General features: G+C 41.7%; 1 long non-coding RNA gene across 2 annotated transcripts in view; it reads right to left on the bottom strand.

Annotated features, from left to right (window-relative positions):
* Positions 1-231: 231 nt before the first annotated feature.
* Positions 232-11,651, bottom strand: part of LOC115287617 — an 11,776-nt gene continuing 356 nt past the window's right edge. The window contains exons 1-3 of one of the 2 annotated variants that reach the window (XR_003906566.1): positions 11,179-11,593; positions 8,685-8,871; positions 232-492 (exon numbers count right to left, since the gene is read on the bottom strand). This is a non-coding gene — a long non-coding RNA (uncharacterized LOC115287617). Of the gene's footprint in view, positions 493-8,684; positions 8,872-11,178; positions 11,594-11,651 lie in introns of those variants that run through there. The other variant, XR_003906567.1, reaches the window with a different exon arrangement.

Raw genomic sequence — 11,651 nt, 5'->3', positions numbered from 1 at the left:
CAAGACACTGTACTCTAGTTGCTGAACATTCTTCTCGGGGGTCAGTGAAACTGTCTAAACTACTCAAATCACGCATACTGACGTTGGACAAATAAGTATGTATCTTTCAGATAAAACCAGCCAGGTTTCTCACTGGTAAAGAAAAGTTATAAATAAGCAAAGGGGAATGTTAAAAGGAGTCCTATAATGGTGGAATAGAGTTGAAAGTACCAGTATAAACTCATGTGTTGTTTTGTTTTTAATTATATATACAGCTAGATAAGTATAGAAGTAAATACAGATATGTATGGATACGTGGGTTAGTCAACATACATATATTTCCTATTCTGTCCACTGATAGGGCCTCGAAACAGTGATATCCCAGTTATAATGGGCACAATCAGTTGGTTTCTAAACACCATCCTCCAATGAAAACCATTGGTCTCTGGAGAAGTTGGCTCTAGTGTTGTAACACATAAGATGGGCCTAGAGCGTCTTGAGATGCCAAAGCTCCTAAAAAGATATAATAAATAAATAGGTACAGAAATAAACACAACATGGCATATACCTACAATGGAATATTATTCAACCTTATAAAGGAAAAGAAATTTTGACACACACTACAAAATGGATGAACCTTGAGAACATCATGCTAAGTGATCCCAACCAGACACAAAATGACAAATACTGTATGGTTTCCCTTACATGAAGTACCTAGAGCAGTCTAATTCAAAGAGGAAGTAGAAGGATGGGCTCCTGAGCCTGAGAGGAGGAGAAGATGGAAGTTATTGCTTAATATGTATGTAGTTTCAGTTTCAGAAGACGAAATAGTTATAAATAAGGTGATGGTGAAGGTCACACAATAATGTGAATGTACTTAATGCTCTTCAACTATACACTAAAAAATGGTTACAATGGTCAATTTTATGTTATGTATTTTTACTGCAATTTTAAAAATTAGTTTATAAAGCAACTAGTGTGAAGATTGATTTTAGAAAATATTTTGCCAAAGTTCATGGCAAAATTATCCTATTTATATATTTAACATTCAGCTGTAAATAAATTCCACCCTGGAAAAAAAAAAGCACAGAAGTCAACCTGATAAGAATACTCAATGGCTAAATATAGAGCAATATGAGAATGGAAAATAAATCATGAAAATATTGAAATTTAAGTCAAAGAATAAATATTCATGGGTCAATACTGATATAAATAAGTAAGTAAATAAGTAAATAAGTGAAGAAGAAGGGAAAAACTTTTCTTTTTTTTTTAATTTTTTTTTCATGTTTTATTTATTTTTGATACAGAGAAAGACAGAGCATGAGAGGGGGAGGGGCAGAGAGAGAAGGAGACACAGAATTGGAAGCAGGCTCCAGGCTCTGAGCTAGCTGTCAGCACAGAGCCTGACGCGGGGCTCGAACCCACGAACGTGAGATCTGACCTGAGCTGAAGCCGGAGGCTTAACCGACTGAGCCACCCAGGCGCCCCATGGGAAAACTTTTCTTTGCAAGAGAATTCCAATTAATAAATGTATGGGTAATAAGGAAATCTCCATTAGAACATCACAGTAATAATAGCTGCCGATAGGAACAACCAATGAAGCTAAAATGAATGAATGAAGCTTTAAGGGGAAATGGCGTATTTGCATTAAGCATCAAGGTGTCTCCTTCCAAACACTGTTGATTAGAAAGTGAAACAGAGAAATATAGTAGACGTCACCCTTCTCAAGGGATCAAGATTAACATCATAGGATGTATGTGCTTCCTGCTATGACCTGAGAAGGGCACATGCCTCAGTGACATTCTTCCTCTAAAGATACGGCCGCACTTTAGAAAGTACCAGTAAAACTAAATCAAGAGTCATTCTATAAGCTACCTGACTAGTATCCTAGTTCTAGTAACAAGGTAAATGAAGGGACAGGGAAGGCTGAGGAGCAATCCCAGACTGAAGGAGACTAGGGAGACACCAGTGTTATGTGGAACCCTGGATTCGATCCTGGAACAGAAAAAGGGTGCTGGTGGAAAGACTGGTGAGATCCAAACAGGATCTGTATCAAGCCTCAGCAATGTCAATGTCATTGTTTTGATCATCGTTCTATCATTATGTAGGATGTTAACATTGGAGGAAGCTGGTTGAGGGAGCTCTCTGTTCTGTTTTTGCAACTTCCTTATAGGTATAAATTTATTTCAAAATTTATCTCAAAATAAACGATTTTTTAAAAAAGGAAGACTGAAAATACCAAGGCAGGGCAAGGACATGAAACAAGAAAGGAGTAACATTCTTGTAATCCCCTTGGGAATCTTTTTGGTACTAACTAATAAAGGTGAAAACTTGCATATCCTGTAATTTAGCAATTATACTCCTAGGTATATGGGATAGAAATTCATATATATGTGAGCCAAAACACAAGTACAGGAATGTTCATAGCAGCATTATTTGTAAGTGCCAAGGAATGTAAATAATCCAAATGTCCAGAAACTGAAGAATAAAGCAAAATAATGTGGTATATTTCTATACTGGAAGTGAAGTAACTACACATAAGCAATATAATTTTGAACAAAATAAATCAAACACAAAAGACTATATATCTTGATTCCTTTTATATAAAGTTCAAAAACAGGCAATCTGTGGGGTTACAAATCAGAATGATAGTTATCTTTGTGGGGAAGAATAGTGTAGTAACTTGTAAGGGTCACAAGGGGACCTTTAGGGGTGTGGTAATGCTCAATTTCCTGCTAGTGGTGGTGATAACACAGAGTTTTTATTACATTTATTATAAATTACTGAATTTTATTCTTATAATTTGTTGAATTTGTGCCTTTGACTTTCTATAGCCCATACACTCTAAGAAAATAATTTAAAGATTAAGAAATAAGGGGCACCTGGGTGACTCAGTTGGTTAAGCAACTGACTCTTGATTTCAGCTCAGATCATGATCTCATGAAAGCGAGCCCTGCATCAGGCTCCGCACTGGGTGTGGAGGCTGCCTAAGATACACACACTCTCTCTCTCTGTCTCTCTACCTCTGTCCCTCCCTTGATCATGTGCATGCACACTCTCTTGAAAAAATAAATAATGTTTTTAAAAGATTGAGAAATAAGTATACTTATAAAAAATTATGTAACTGTGATCCATATTTAGTGCCTTGCTTTGTATTGGACAGATTTTCTGGGATGGAGAGGGGGAAGCCATTTCAGACACTTTTTCATGAAGACCTTAGAGTAGCATGTGTAGGGATGGGCAAGATGAAGCATGTTACAGAAATGCTGAGGAAATAAAATTGGCAAGACTTAGTGTTTGACTGAAGGTGGTGAAAAATTTGGAACTTTATCCATTAGGCCATAAAAATTTAAGTGATATTTTTGAAAAGTTAATCTGTGTGCCACTCACAGGCTATGCAACTTTCTATTATAGTCGATCTCTTTATGCCATGTCTCTGCTAGTAAGTAAATCACAAGCCTCTTGATACAAAGGACCTGATTTTATGTTTCCTTACATGTCTGAGGCTTAACTTTCTGTCCCCCTACAGTGGATTTATTATCATCTAACAAACACATATGATGATGAATAGTACGACTGTGAATAGACAAGAAAACATCTTTGAAAATACATGAAGAAAATTACATTAAAACACATATTACTAATTTTTAAAACTCTTACTACTACATCATAAACTCTTATTTAAACTGGATAAATATATAGAGGGATATTTTAGTGCCCTAATGAAAAATTAGCTCCCTCAAAGCACTAGCTAGTCTTATTCTCAGTAGTGAAGCAAGAGGAGCACTCATAGTAAAAAAATAAAAAAGTAATAACACAAGGGAACAACGATTGATCACCATGAATATTTATGATGTTTTGTCAATGTAATGATGTTTTCAAAAATAGATATAAATATTGGAAAGGAGACTACAGTATCATCATTTGTAGGTTGATATGATTACCCACCTGGAAAACTCCACGAATTAAGCAAAAAGATACCAGAATAAAGGATTTCTAGAGGTTAGCCTTCTTTTCTCTTATTTACATTTTTAGCCACTTTAAAAAATAAATACAGGTATCTCTGGATAAATTGGTTAAATTATTTATCTTCTGAGAGAGACAGAGGCAGTCAGAGCAGAGCCCTATGCAGGGCTTCAAACTATGAAACCGTGAGATCATGACCTGATCCGGAATCAAGAGCTGGACGCTCAACCAACTGAGCTACTCAGGCGTCCCAGCCATCTTTTGAGTCGAGTGCAAGAAGCACTTTCTCCATGAACCCAAGCCAAGGAAAGAAGGGATGATGGCAAAGGGAGCTAAAAGGAACCTACCTCATTACATTTGTCACCCATAATTTATCTGTTTATTGTCATCCATTTATTGGACAAATATTTATCACCTCTCCCTCCATTCCCCTTCCATTTCCTCCCATACGAGACAACCAATCTCCAGAGCTTGGTATTTATCCTCCCCACCTTTCTCTATGCTCATACAAGTCAATCCTACCAGTCAGGTTCTGTGATGAGTAATAGTGGTATGGGAGGGCGGCTAGGTGCATCTAGTATCCGTTCTGTCCACCTGCCATGGTAATGGAATTTCATCCGTGCACATGCTGCTAAAGACTATATTACTCAGGCTTCCTTGTAGCTACATACGGCCACACACTGAGTTCTGCCACCAGGGTTTAAGTATAAGTAATATGTAACTTCTGGTCATGTTCTTAAAAGAAAGGAACATGCCTTCCCCTTCTCCTTTTCTCTTTCCCAATGACTGGAATGTGAACATGATGGGAAGATGTTGCTGGATTTTGAGATGGGAGCTTCACGTTGAAAGTGACAGAACAGGAAGATCAAAGGAACGTATCTCCTGGTTGCCAACACTCCTGAGCCACCTGTTTACATAAGCTTTTACATGAGAGAGAAACATACTTTCATCTTGTTTGAACCACCACATGTTGACTATTACTATGCTAACTAATACAAATAATACAACTCCTGAGCAAGATACGTTGTTCCCTGTTTTTAAGGAGCTCATAGTCCACCATGAAAGACAAACAAGTCATTAAAATGCTATTTGGTAAGTGCCATATTGGAGAAGGTGCCTGGTACATGAAGCCCTTGAGGGGCAACAAGCCTAGTCTACAGGGATGTAATATTTTATGCGGCATCTGAAGGAAGGAAGCTGGAGTGGTTATCTACTTCATTCTTAAAAAGACTTCTCCAGGTTCAGGGACAATACCCTTCTGAATTTCCTCCTCTTTCTATGGCTGATCCTTCTTCATCCCTCCTCCCACACCAACTGACCTTCCCCAGGACTCTCTTGTATATTCTCTCTCCAGGTGATCCCCTTCACTCCAGGGACTGTACACAGCACCTCAGTGCTGATACCTGCCCAGTCCAGCCCTCTCTTCTGAGCATTAGCTTCACATATTTAATTGTCTACTTTACAGCTCCACCTGCATGTCTTACAAGCATCTCAGTGCATTATGCCAAAATGTGAACTCTTCCTTTCTTCCCTCCAACTCCCTCCTCCCACAGCCTTCTCCCTCTCAGTAAAGGTTATCACCATCCACCCAGTTTGCGTGAGCCAGAAACTTGTGAGTCATTCTTTCCGCCTCCTTTCCCTTGCCTCCCACACCCCAAACATCACCAAGTGTGCTGAGACATTTCCAAACACTCTCAGATCCATCCACTTTTCTCCAGCCCCGCTGCTACCACTCTGCTCCAAGCCACTGTTAATCTCTCTCCTCACTAAAGGCTGTTTCCTAATGAGTCTCACCTCCACTTCTGCCCCCTCCATTCCACTCTCCACACAATAGCCACAGCGATTTTTTAAAGGTACAAATCAGACCTCTTAAATGTCCCTCAATGGATCCCACTGAATGTAAGGTGAAATCCAAAATGCTTAACAGGAGGCTCAGGTTTCTGCCTAACCTGCCTCCTGCCAACTTCTCCAACCCAATCTCTTGACATTTACCTTTAGCTCTCTGCTCATTCTGCTTATCACCAAAGCTTTTCTCTTTGCTGCCACAGAGCTGCCCATTCTGTGGGGCAAGGTCTGCCCGGAACTCTTCCCGGCCTCTGCTACTTATGCCTCGGGTCTTAGTTTACTACTTCCTCAGAGGACTTTCACATCCTCCAATCTAAGTTACACTCCTCCATATTTCTTTACAAAGTACCTTGTTTTCCTGCCTGTGGAAGACTACTAGTTGACTCCCCCAATCCACTCACCCTTTCTTTTGTAGAAATAGAAGTTAGCTGGGCATATGGTTGCTCAGTTAAACTATGTTTCCCTCCTTGCACCTAGATGTAGATGTGTGACCATTGCAGCCAAGGGGAGATGCATGGACAAGATGTGTACAAAAAAACACAAGGACTTCCCTTTAAGTGACTGGGCCTGAGATGCCTGGGTGGCTCAGTCGGTTAAGTGTCCGACTTTGGCTCAGGTCATGATCTCACGGTTTGTGGGTTTGAGCCCTGCGTCAGGCTCTGTGCTGACAGCTAGGTCAGAGCCTGGAGCCTGCTTCGGATTCTGTACCTCCCTCTCACTCTGACCCTCCCCTGCTCTCAGTGTCTCTCTCTTTCTCTCAAAAATAAAAATAAAAAACATTAAAAAAAGTAAGTGACTGGGCTTATGCTTTCCCATCTCATGTGCTGGGAATGGTGGGACCTGAAGCAGTTGGCTTGGAACAGAGATGGAATGCATGTGTTCTGTGGATGGTGGGGACACACTAACAACTTTGGCCTGCCTGCTTATAGATGGTTATAGGAGACAAACACATTTTAATCATATTTAACTACTAGAATTTTGAACCTTTTTGTTAGAGTCAACAGACTTTAGATGGGTTTTAAGCAGAGCAGTAAGGTCTGCTGGCAGCACATCCAGGTGGCCTGACAATACCAGTGGCCTCCCAAGGTATCATGCAGCACTGTGGGACTGCAAAGAAGTGACCTAGGTCAGATGTTTTTAAGCATCATTTTGGTTGCAGTAGGAAAACTGATGGGATGAGAGCACACACTGAAGCAGACAGGCCCGAGAAATGGTTATTATAAGGCAGAGGAGAGAACTTCATGGATGTGCATGAAGCAGGGACAGAAAACAGAAGACAGATTCCTGAGATATGCTGAAAGGTGGTCTCCAGAGGGCAGGCAAAGTCATTGCCCCAAGGGATGCCCATGTCTTCGTCCCAGGAACCTGTGAATATGTCACCTTACAAGGAGTAAGCAGTTTGCAGATGTGGTTAAGTTAAGGCTCTTAAAAACAGACTCTTAACTGTAGAGAGCAAACTGATGGTTACCAGAGGGGAGGTGAGTGGGGGGATGGGCCAAAGGGGTGATGGGTATTACGGAGGGCACTTGTTGTGATGAGCACTGGGTGTTATAGGTCAGTGATAAATCACTAAATCCTACACCTGAAACTAATATTACTCTGTATGTTAACAAACTGGAATTTGAATAAAAACTCAAAAAACAAAAAAAAGTTAAAGCTCTTGATAGAAGATGAACCCAGTGTAACCCCAAGGGTCCTTATAGGAAGGAGGCATGGGAGGTTAGAGCCAGGAAGGCAGTGTCACGACTGAAGCAGAAGCTAGAGTGGTATGCTCTGAAGATGGAGGAAGGGGCCATGAGCCAAGGAATGTGAGCAACCTCGAGAATCTGGAAAGGAAAAGCAGTGGGTTCTCCTGTAAAGCCTATAGGTGGAAGACACTTGAAGACACCTTGATTTTAGCTCACTAACACCCATTTTGGACTTCAGACTTCTAGACTATAATATAGTCAGTTTGTGTTGCTTTGATCTGCTACATGGGTGATAATTTAGTATCACAGCAATAAGAAACTAATACATGGGTATGAAGGTGAAAGGGGCATCAGGTATGAGGGGCCTGTGCAACTGAGTGGATGATCATTTGGGAACCCAGAAGTAAGAGTGAGTGGGGGAGGGGCAGAAGCCAATCAAGGATTGATGTGGGACTTAGGGCCCGTGAAACAACCTACTGGACAATTAGCCATATGGATCTGCACTCAGGAGAAAAGCTGCCCCAGAGAGAGGGATTGGGAGCATCCTTGAATATTCTGTGATTGAAGCCAAGGGAATAGGTAAGGGCAAGCATAGGGGGAAAAAAACAGAAGAAAGAAAGGACTAGAATAAAAGACAAGTATGGTATACAAAGAGAGGCCAAAAAGGTTAAAAAAAAAAAAAAACCCAGGGGATGTGGGTCACAAAAGTCAGAGGAAGGGAGAGTTTCAAGGAGGGGATAGTCAATACAGTAGGTCCTCACTTAGCCTTAGGGGGTAAATTTTAAGACCCTGCATGGATACTTGAAAAACAGATAGGGGCTCTGGGTGGCTCAGTCAATTAAGTGTCTGATTCTTGACTTCAGCTCAGGTCATGATCTTGTTCATGGGATGGAGTCCCATATCGAGCTCAGTGCTAAAGCATGGAATCCTGCTTGGGATTCTCCCCCTTGCTCTCCCTCTCTCTCAAAATAAATACATACACTTAAAAAAAAGAAATGGTGAAAAAATTAAAGAAAGTGCAGATAGTACCAAACTCTATATATACTGTTTTTTCCTATGCATGCAAATTTATGATAAAGTTTAATTTATAAATTAGGTAAGAGATTAACAACATAACAAACACTAAAATAGAACAATTAGAGCAGTATCCTGCAATAAAAGTTATGTGAATGTGGTCTCTCTTTCAAAATACTGTATGGTACTCACCTTCATGTGATGAGAAACGATAAAATGCCTAAGTGAGGAGACGGAGTGAGGTGAATGATAGGCGTGGTGACGTACCATCGGTTACTACGAAGGGTCATCTGCTTCCAGACCTTGGTTGACATCAGGTAACGGGAACTCAGGAAAGCAAAACCGCTGATGAGGAGGACTACTGTTGTGTCCAATGTTGCTGACAGGTGGACAGAGAAAAGCAGATGACACCATTTGCATGTGTGTAAAGTCTCCCACCCTCCACATGTGAACATAGGTGTTTCTAAGGATTTCTGAGAATGAGGAAGAAGGTCTGGTTGACAGCGGGGCCCCTGAAGTTGGATGACCTTGGTTTGCATGTGGATTCATTAGCGGTGTGACCTTGGTCAAGTCACTTCACTTTTACAGGTATCAGTTTTCCATTTGAAAATGGTATAATAACAGTACCTCCATGTACGCAACTCTTGTAAGAATTTAATGAATGAATATACGGAAAGTGCCTGGTATCAGGGTATGTCCTGTATTAGCTATTGTTATTATTATTATATATATTATCACATGTGTTTGTTTTGTTATTTAAGAATAATAAATTCTGCCAAAGGAAATAGGAGACAAACATTATGAGCAGGAAATATAAAACTAAAGTAGAAGCAAGTAGTTTGCAAAAGAAAGTACACGGTATGTATGTAAACGGAACATAGAGGAAGGGGAGGAGGGATGGAAGGCTGAAGCAGGCACCAACTATTCGTGATGCAGTAAACATCCAGGAAGCACATGAGACACACAATATTAGGAATAATAAATTAAAATGGTTATAAAGGTTAAAATGACTGCTCACTGGCAATATCTACATAGCCTCCACTTGTTCTCTGCCTGAGAAATGCAATTAGAGCCACAGTCACTCATCAAGCTAACTGGTGAGTGAGAACAGTGGCCAGGCACCTTGTCCATGTCTCAGTTCAGACAGCACGTGTGGCCCTGGCATCAGGCACCTCCTATCCATCAAATCCCCTTGTGGCATCTCAGTGCTGGTCCTCGTAACCACACCGACAACACAAAGAAGGCTGAGCCAAGGAGAGAGAAGGAGAGAAACGCACAGGCTCTACTCACATTTCATAAAATCTATCACCTTTCCTGTACCCTATCCTAAGTGTGTTAATCTACCCTTCCTTTTTCCCTTGGCGTTTTACCCTATATTGCAAATTGATTAAAAAACCACGTGACTTCAACATCTTAATTTTGGGAACCTTTCTGTGCAGGGACCTCTGAGACAGCCCGCCCGGCAGTATACTTGGAAGCTAACCACCATACCCACTAGTTACCTCATGCGGGTAGGGAGATGCAGGCGCGGAAGATCACTTTTCTTTGATGCATGTGTGTATCTTATACTGGAAACGGAAGGGGCTGCCAGGAAAAAAATTCCTGCCCTAACACGGCCAATTAAAACTAGACTTTCTGCTGTGCTGACCCTTGAGGCTACCCGGTCCTATTTGAAATAGACACACCAGCTCACATCTCCAGAACGACTCGGCTTCACTTTTCAATATGGAACTGTCTTTGAGCATCTTTAGTTTAAGAACTACCTTATTTTCCTACAATTTGTCCCTGGTCTCCTTTTCCTCTCCTTCCATATGCAGGAGAGAACTTGAACCAAGTTAGATGTGGAATCTGTCACTTTCCTCCCCCCACTGTTTTTGTTTTTTTTTAAAGGTTGCTTCTTTACTAGCTAGCCAGAAAAGGATGATAATTCTTTTATGACAGCTACCAACTGGATATTTTATGAGCTGTCAGTTCCAATAATGCAGTAGGGAGCTGTCCAAAGGCCACGCTAGACCCAAATCTCTCATTGTCTAACCACCACCTAACCTCTTTCATTTGAAATTTCAGCTTTCACTGCCTTTAATCATTTTGCTTTTTTGCAAAAGTATTGCTACTGGAGATACTGTGAGGCTAATCGCTTAGGCTTATGACCTGGACCCCAGGAAGTCTATAGTCAGTGACTTTGTACTTGTAATTTTGTTTTATTAATTTATCCCTAAATAGGGAACTGAAATCCTAAAGTTTCTTGGCCTGTAAAATTCTCATCAATAGGATTTCTTGGTTAAGAACTTAAATCCTGGAAATTAACGAAGATTTCTCTCCCTTTTATTATTTAGTGATTTTTGGATAGGTCACATTAAATTTCAGCCTCGGTTTTATCAAACAGTAACAATACTACCTGTACCTTTAGAATTATGGTAACGTTAAATGGTCCTTAAGCGGTGTTTCATACATTAGAAAAGTTCATAAATGTAAGTTGCCATTATTACTGTTATTTATTGCCAGAACAAGACCACGAGCTCCCTGCGAACTGTACGCAGCACCCCCAGAGCCCATCACAGGTTCACAAAAACACTTAGGGACGGAATGCTACCTTTGACAACCAAGTCTGCTCTCCCCACCTTCTCAGCGTGTCTAACCAGAAATACAACTTCCATTACGTTCTTAGTGCGACACACACGGTTACCTCTTCAGCAACGCGCCACTCAGTGACATCCTCCCAATTTGAAAGCCCGATTTAGATCCGTTGTGTCCTTCTCCGGCGAGTCCAGAAACCCCCACTGTTTGCCTCCAGTCCCCTGCCCCCTTACACTCTCCCTGGTCAACTGAGGACAGTCTGCCAAGGTCGGGACCGGAGGCTCTGAGATAGCTCCTTAAGAGCGTTAGCACGGGTTTGCACTTATTAAGCGCTCAGTAAACGCTGAGGAGGATGATTCCCAAGCAGGCCGCCATCTCCGCCCCGCACCCTCCCTCGGGAGCCAGGCCTGCATCACTAGCCTGCGGAGGGGTCGGCTGGGGCGCGGGGATAGAACCCCCGTCTGCTTTCCCCTCCCTCGCGCGCTTCCCCGGCAGCGCTGGTTCCGGGGGTCCCCCGGGGCCGCCGGGGCGGGCGGGAGGCCGGGAGGAGCGGCCGCCGACGCATCCGCCGCCGCCGCAGGA

Source organism: Suricata suricatta, chromosome 3 (genome assembly GCF_006229205.1).
Source record: "Suricata suricatta isolate VVHF042 chromosome 3, meerkat_22Aug2017_6uvM2_HiC, whole genome shotgun sequence".
Taxonomy (NCBI): Eukaryota; Metazoa; Chordata; class Mammalia; order Carnivora; family Herpestidae; genus Suricata; species Suricata suricatta.
Note: the sequence above shows the minus strand (reverse complement) of the source record. Positions and strands in the feature narration are given on the sequence as shown.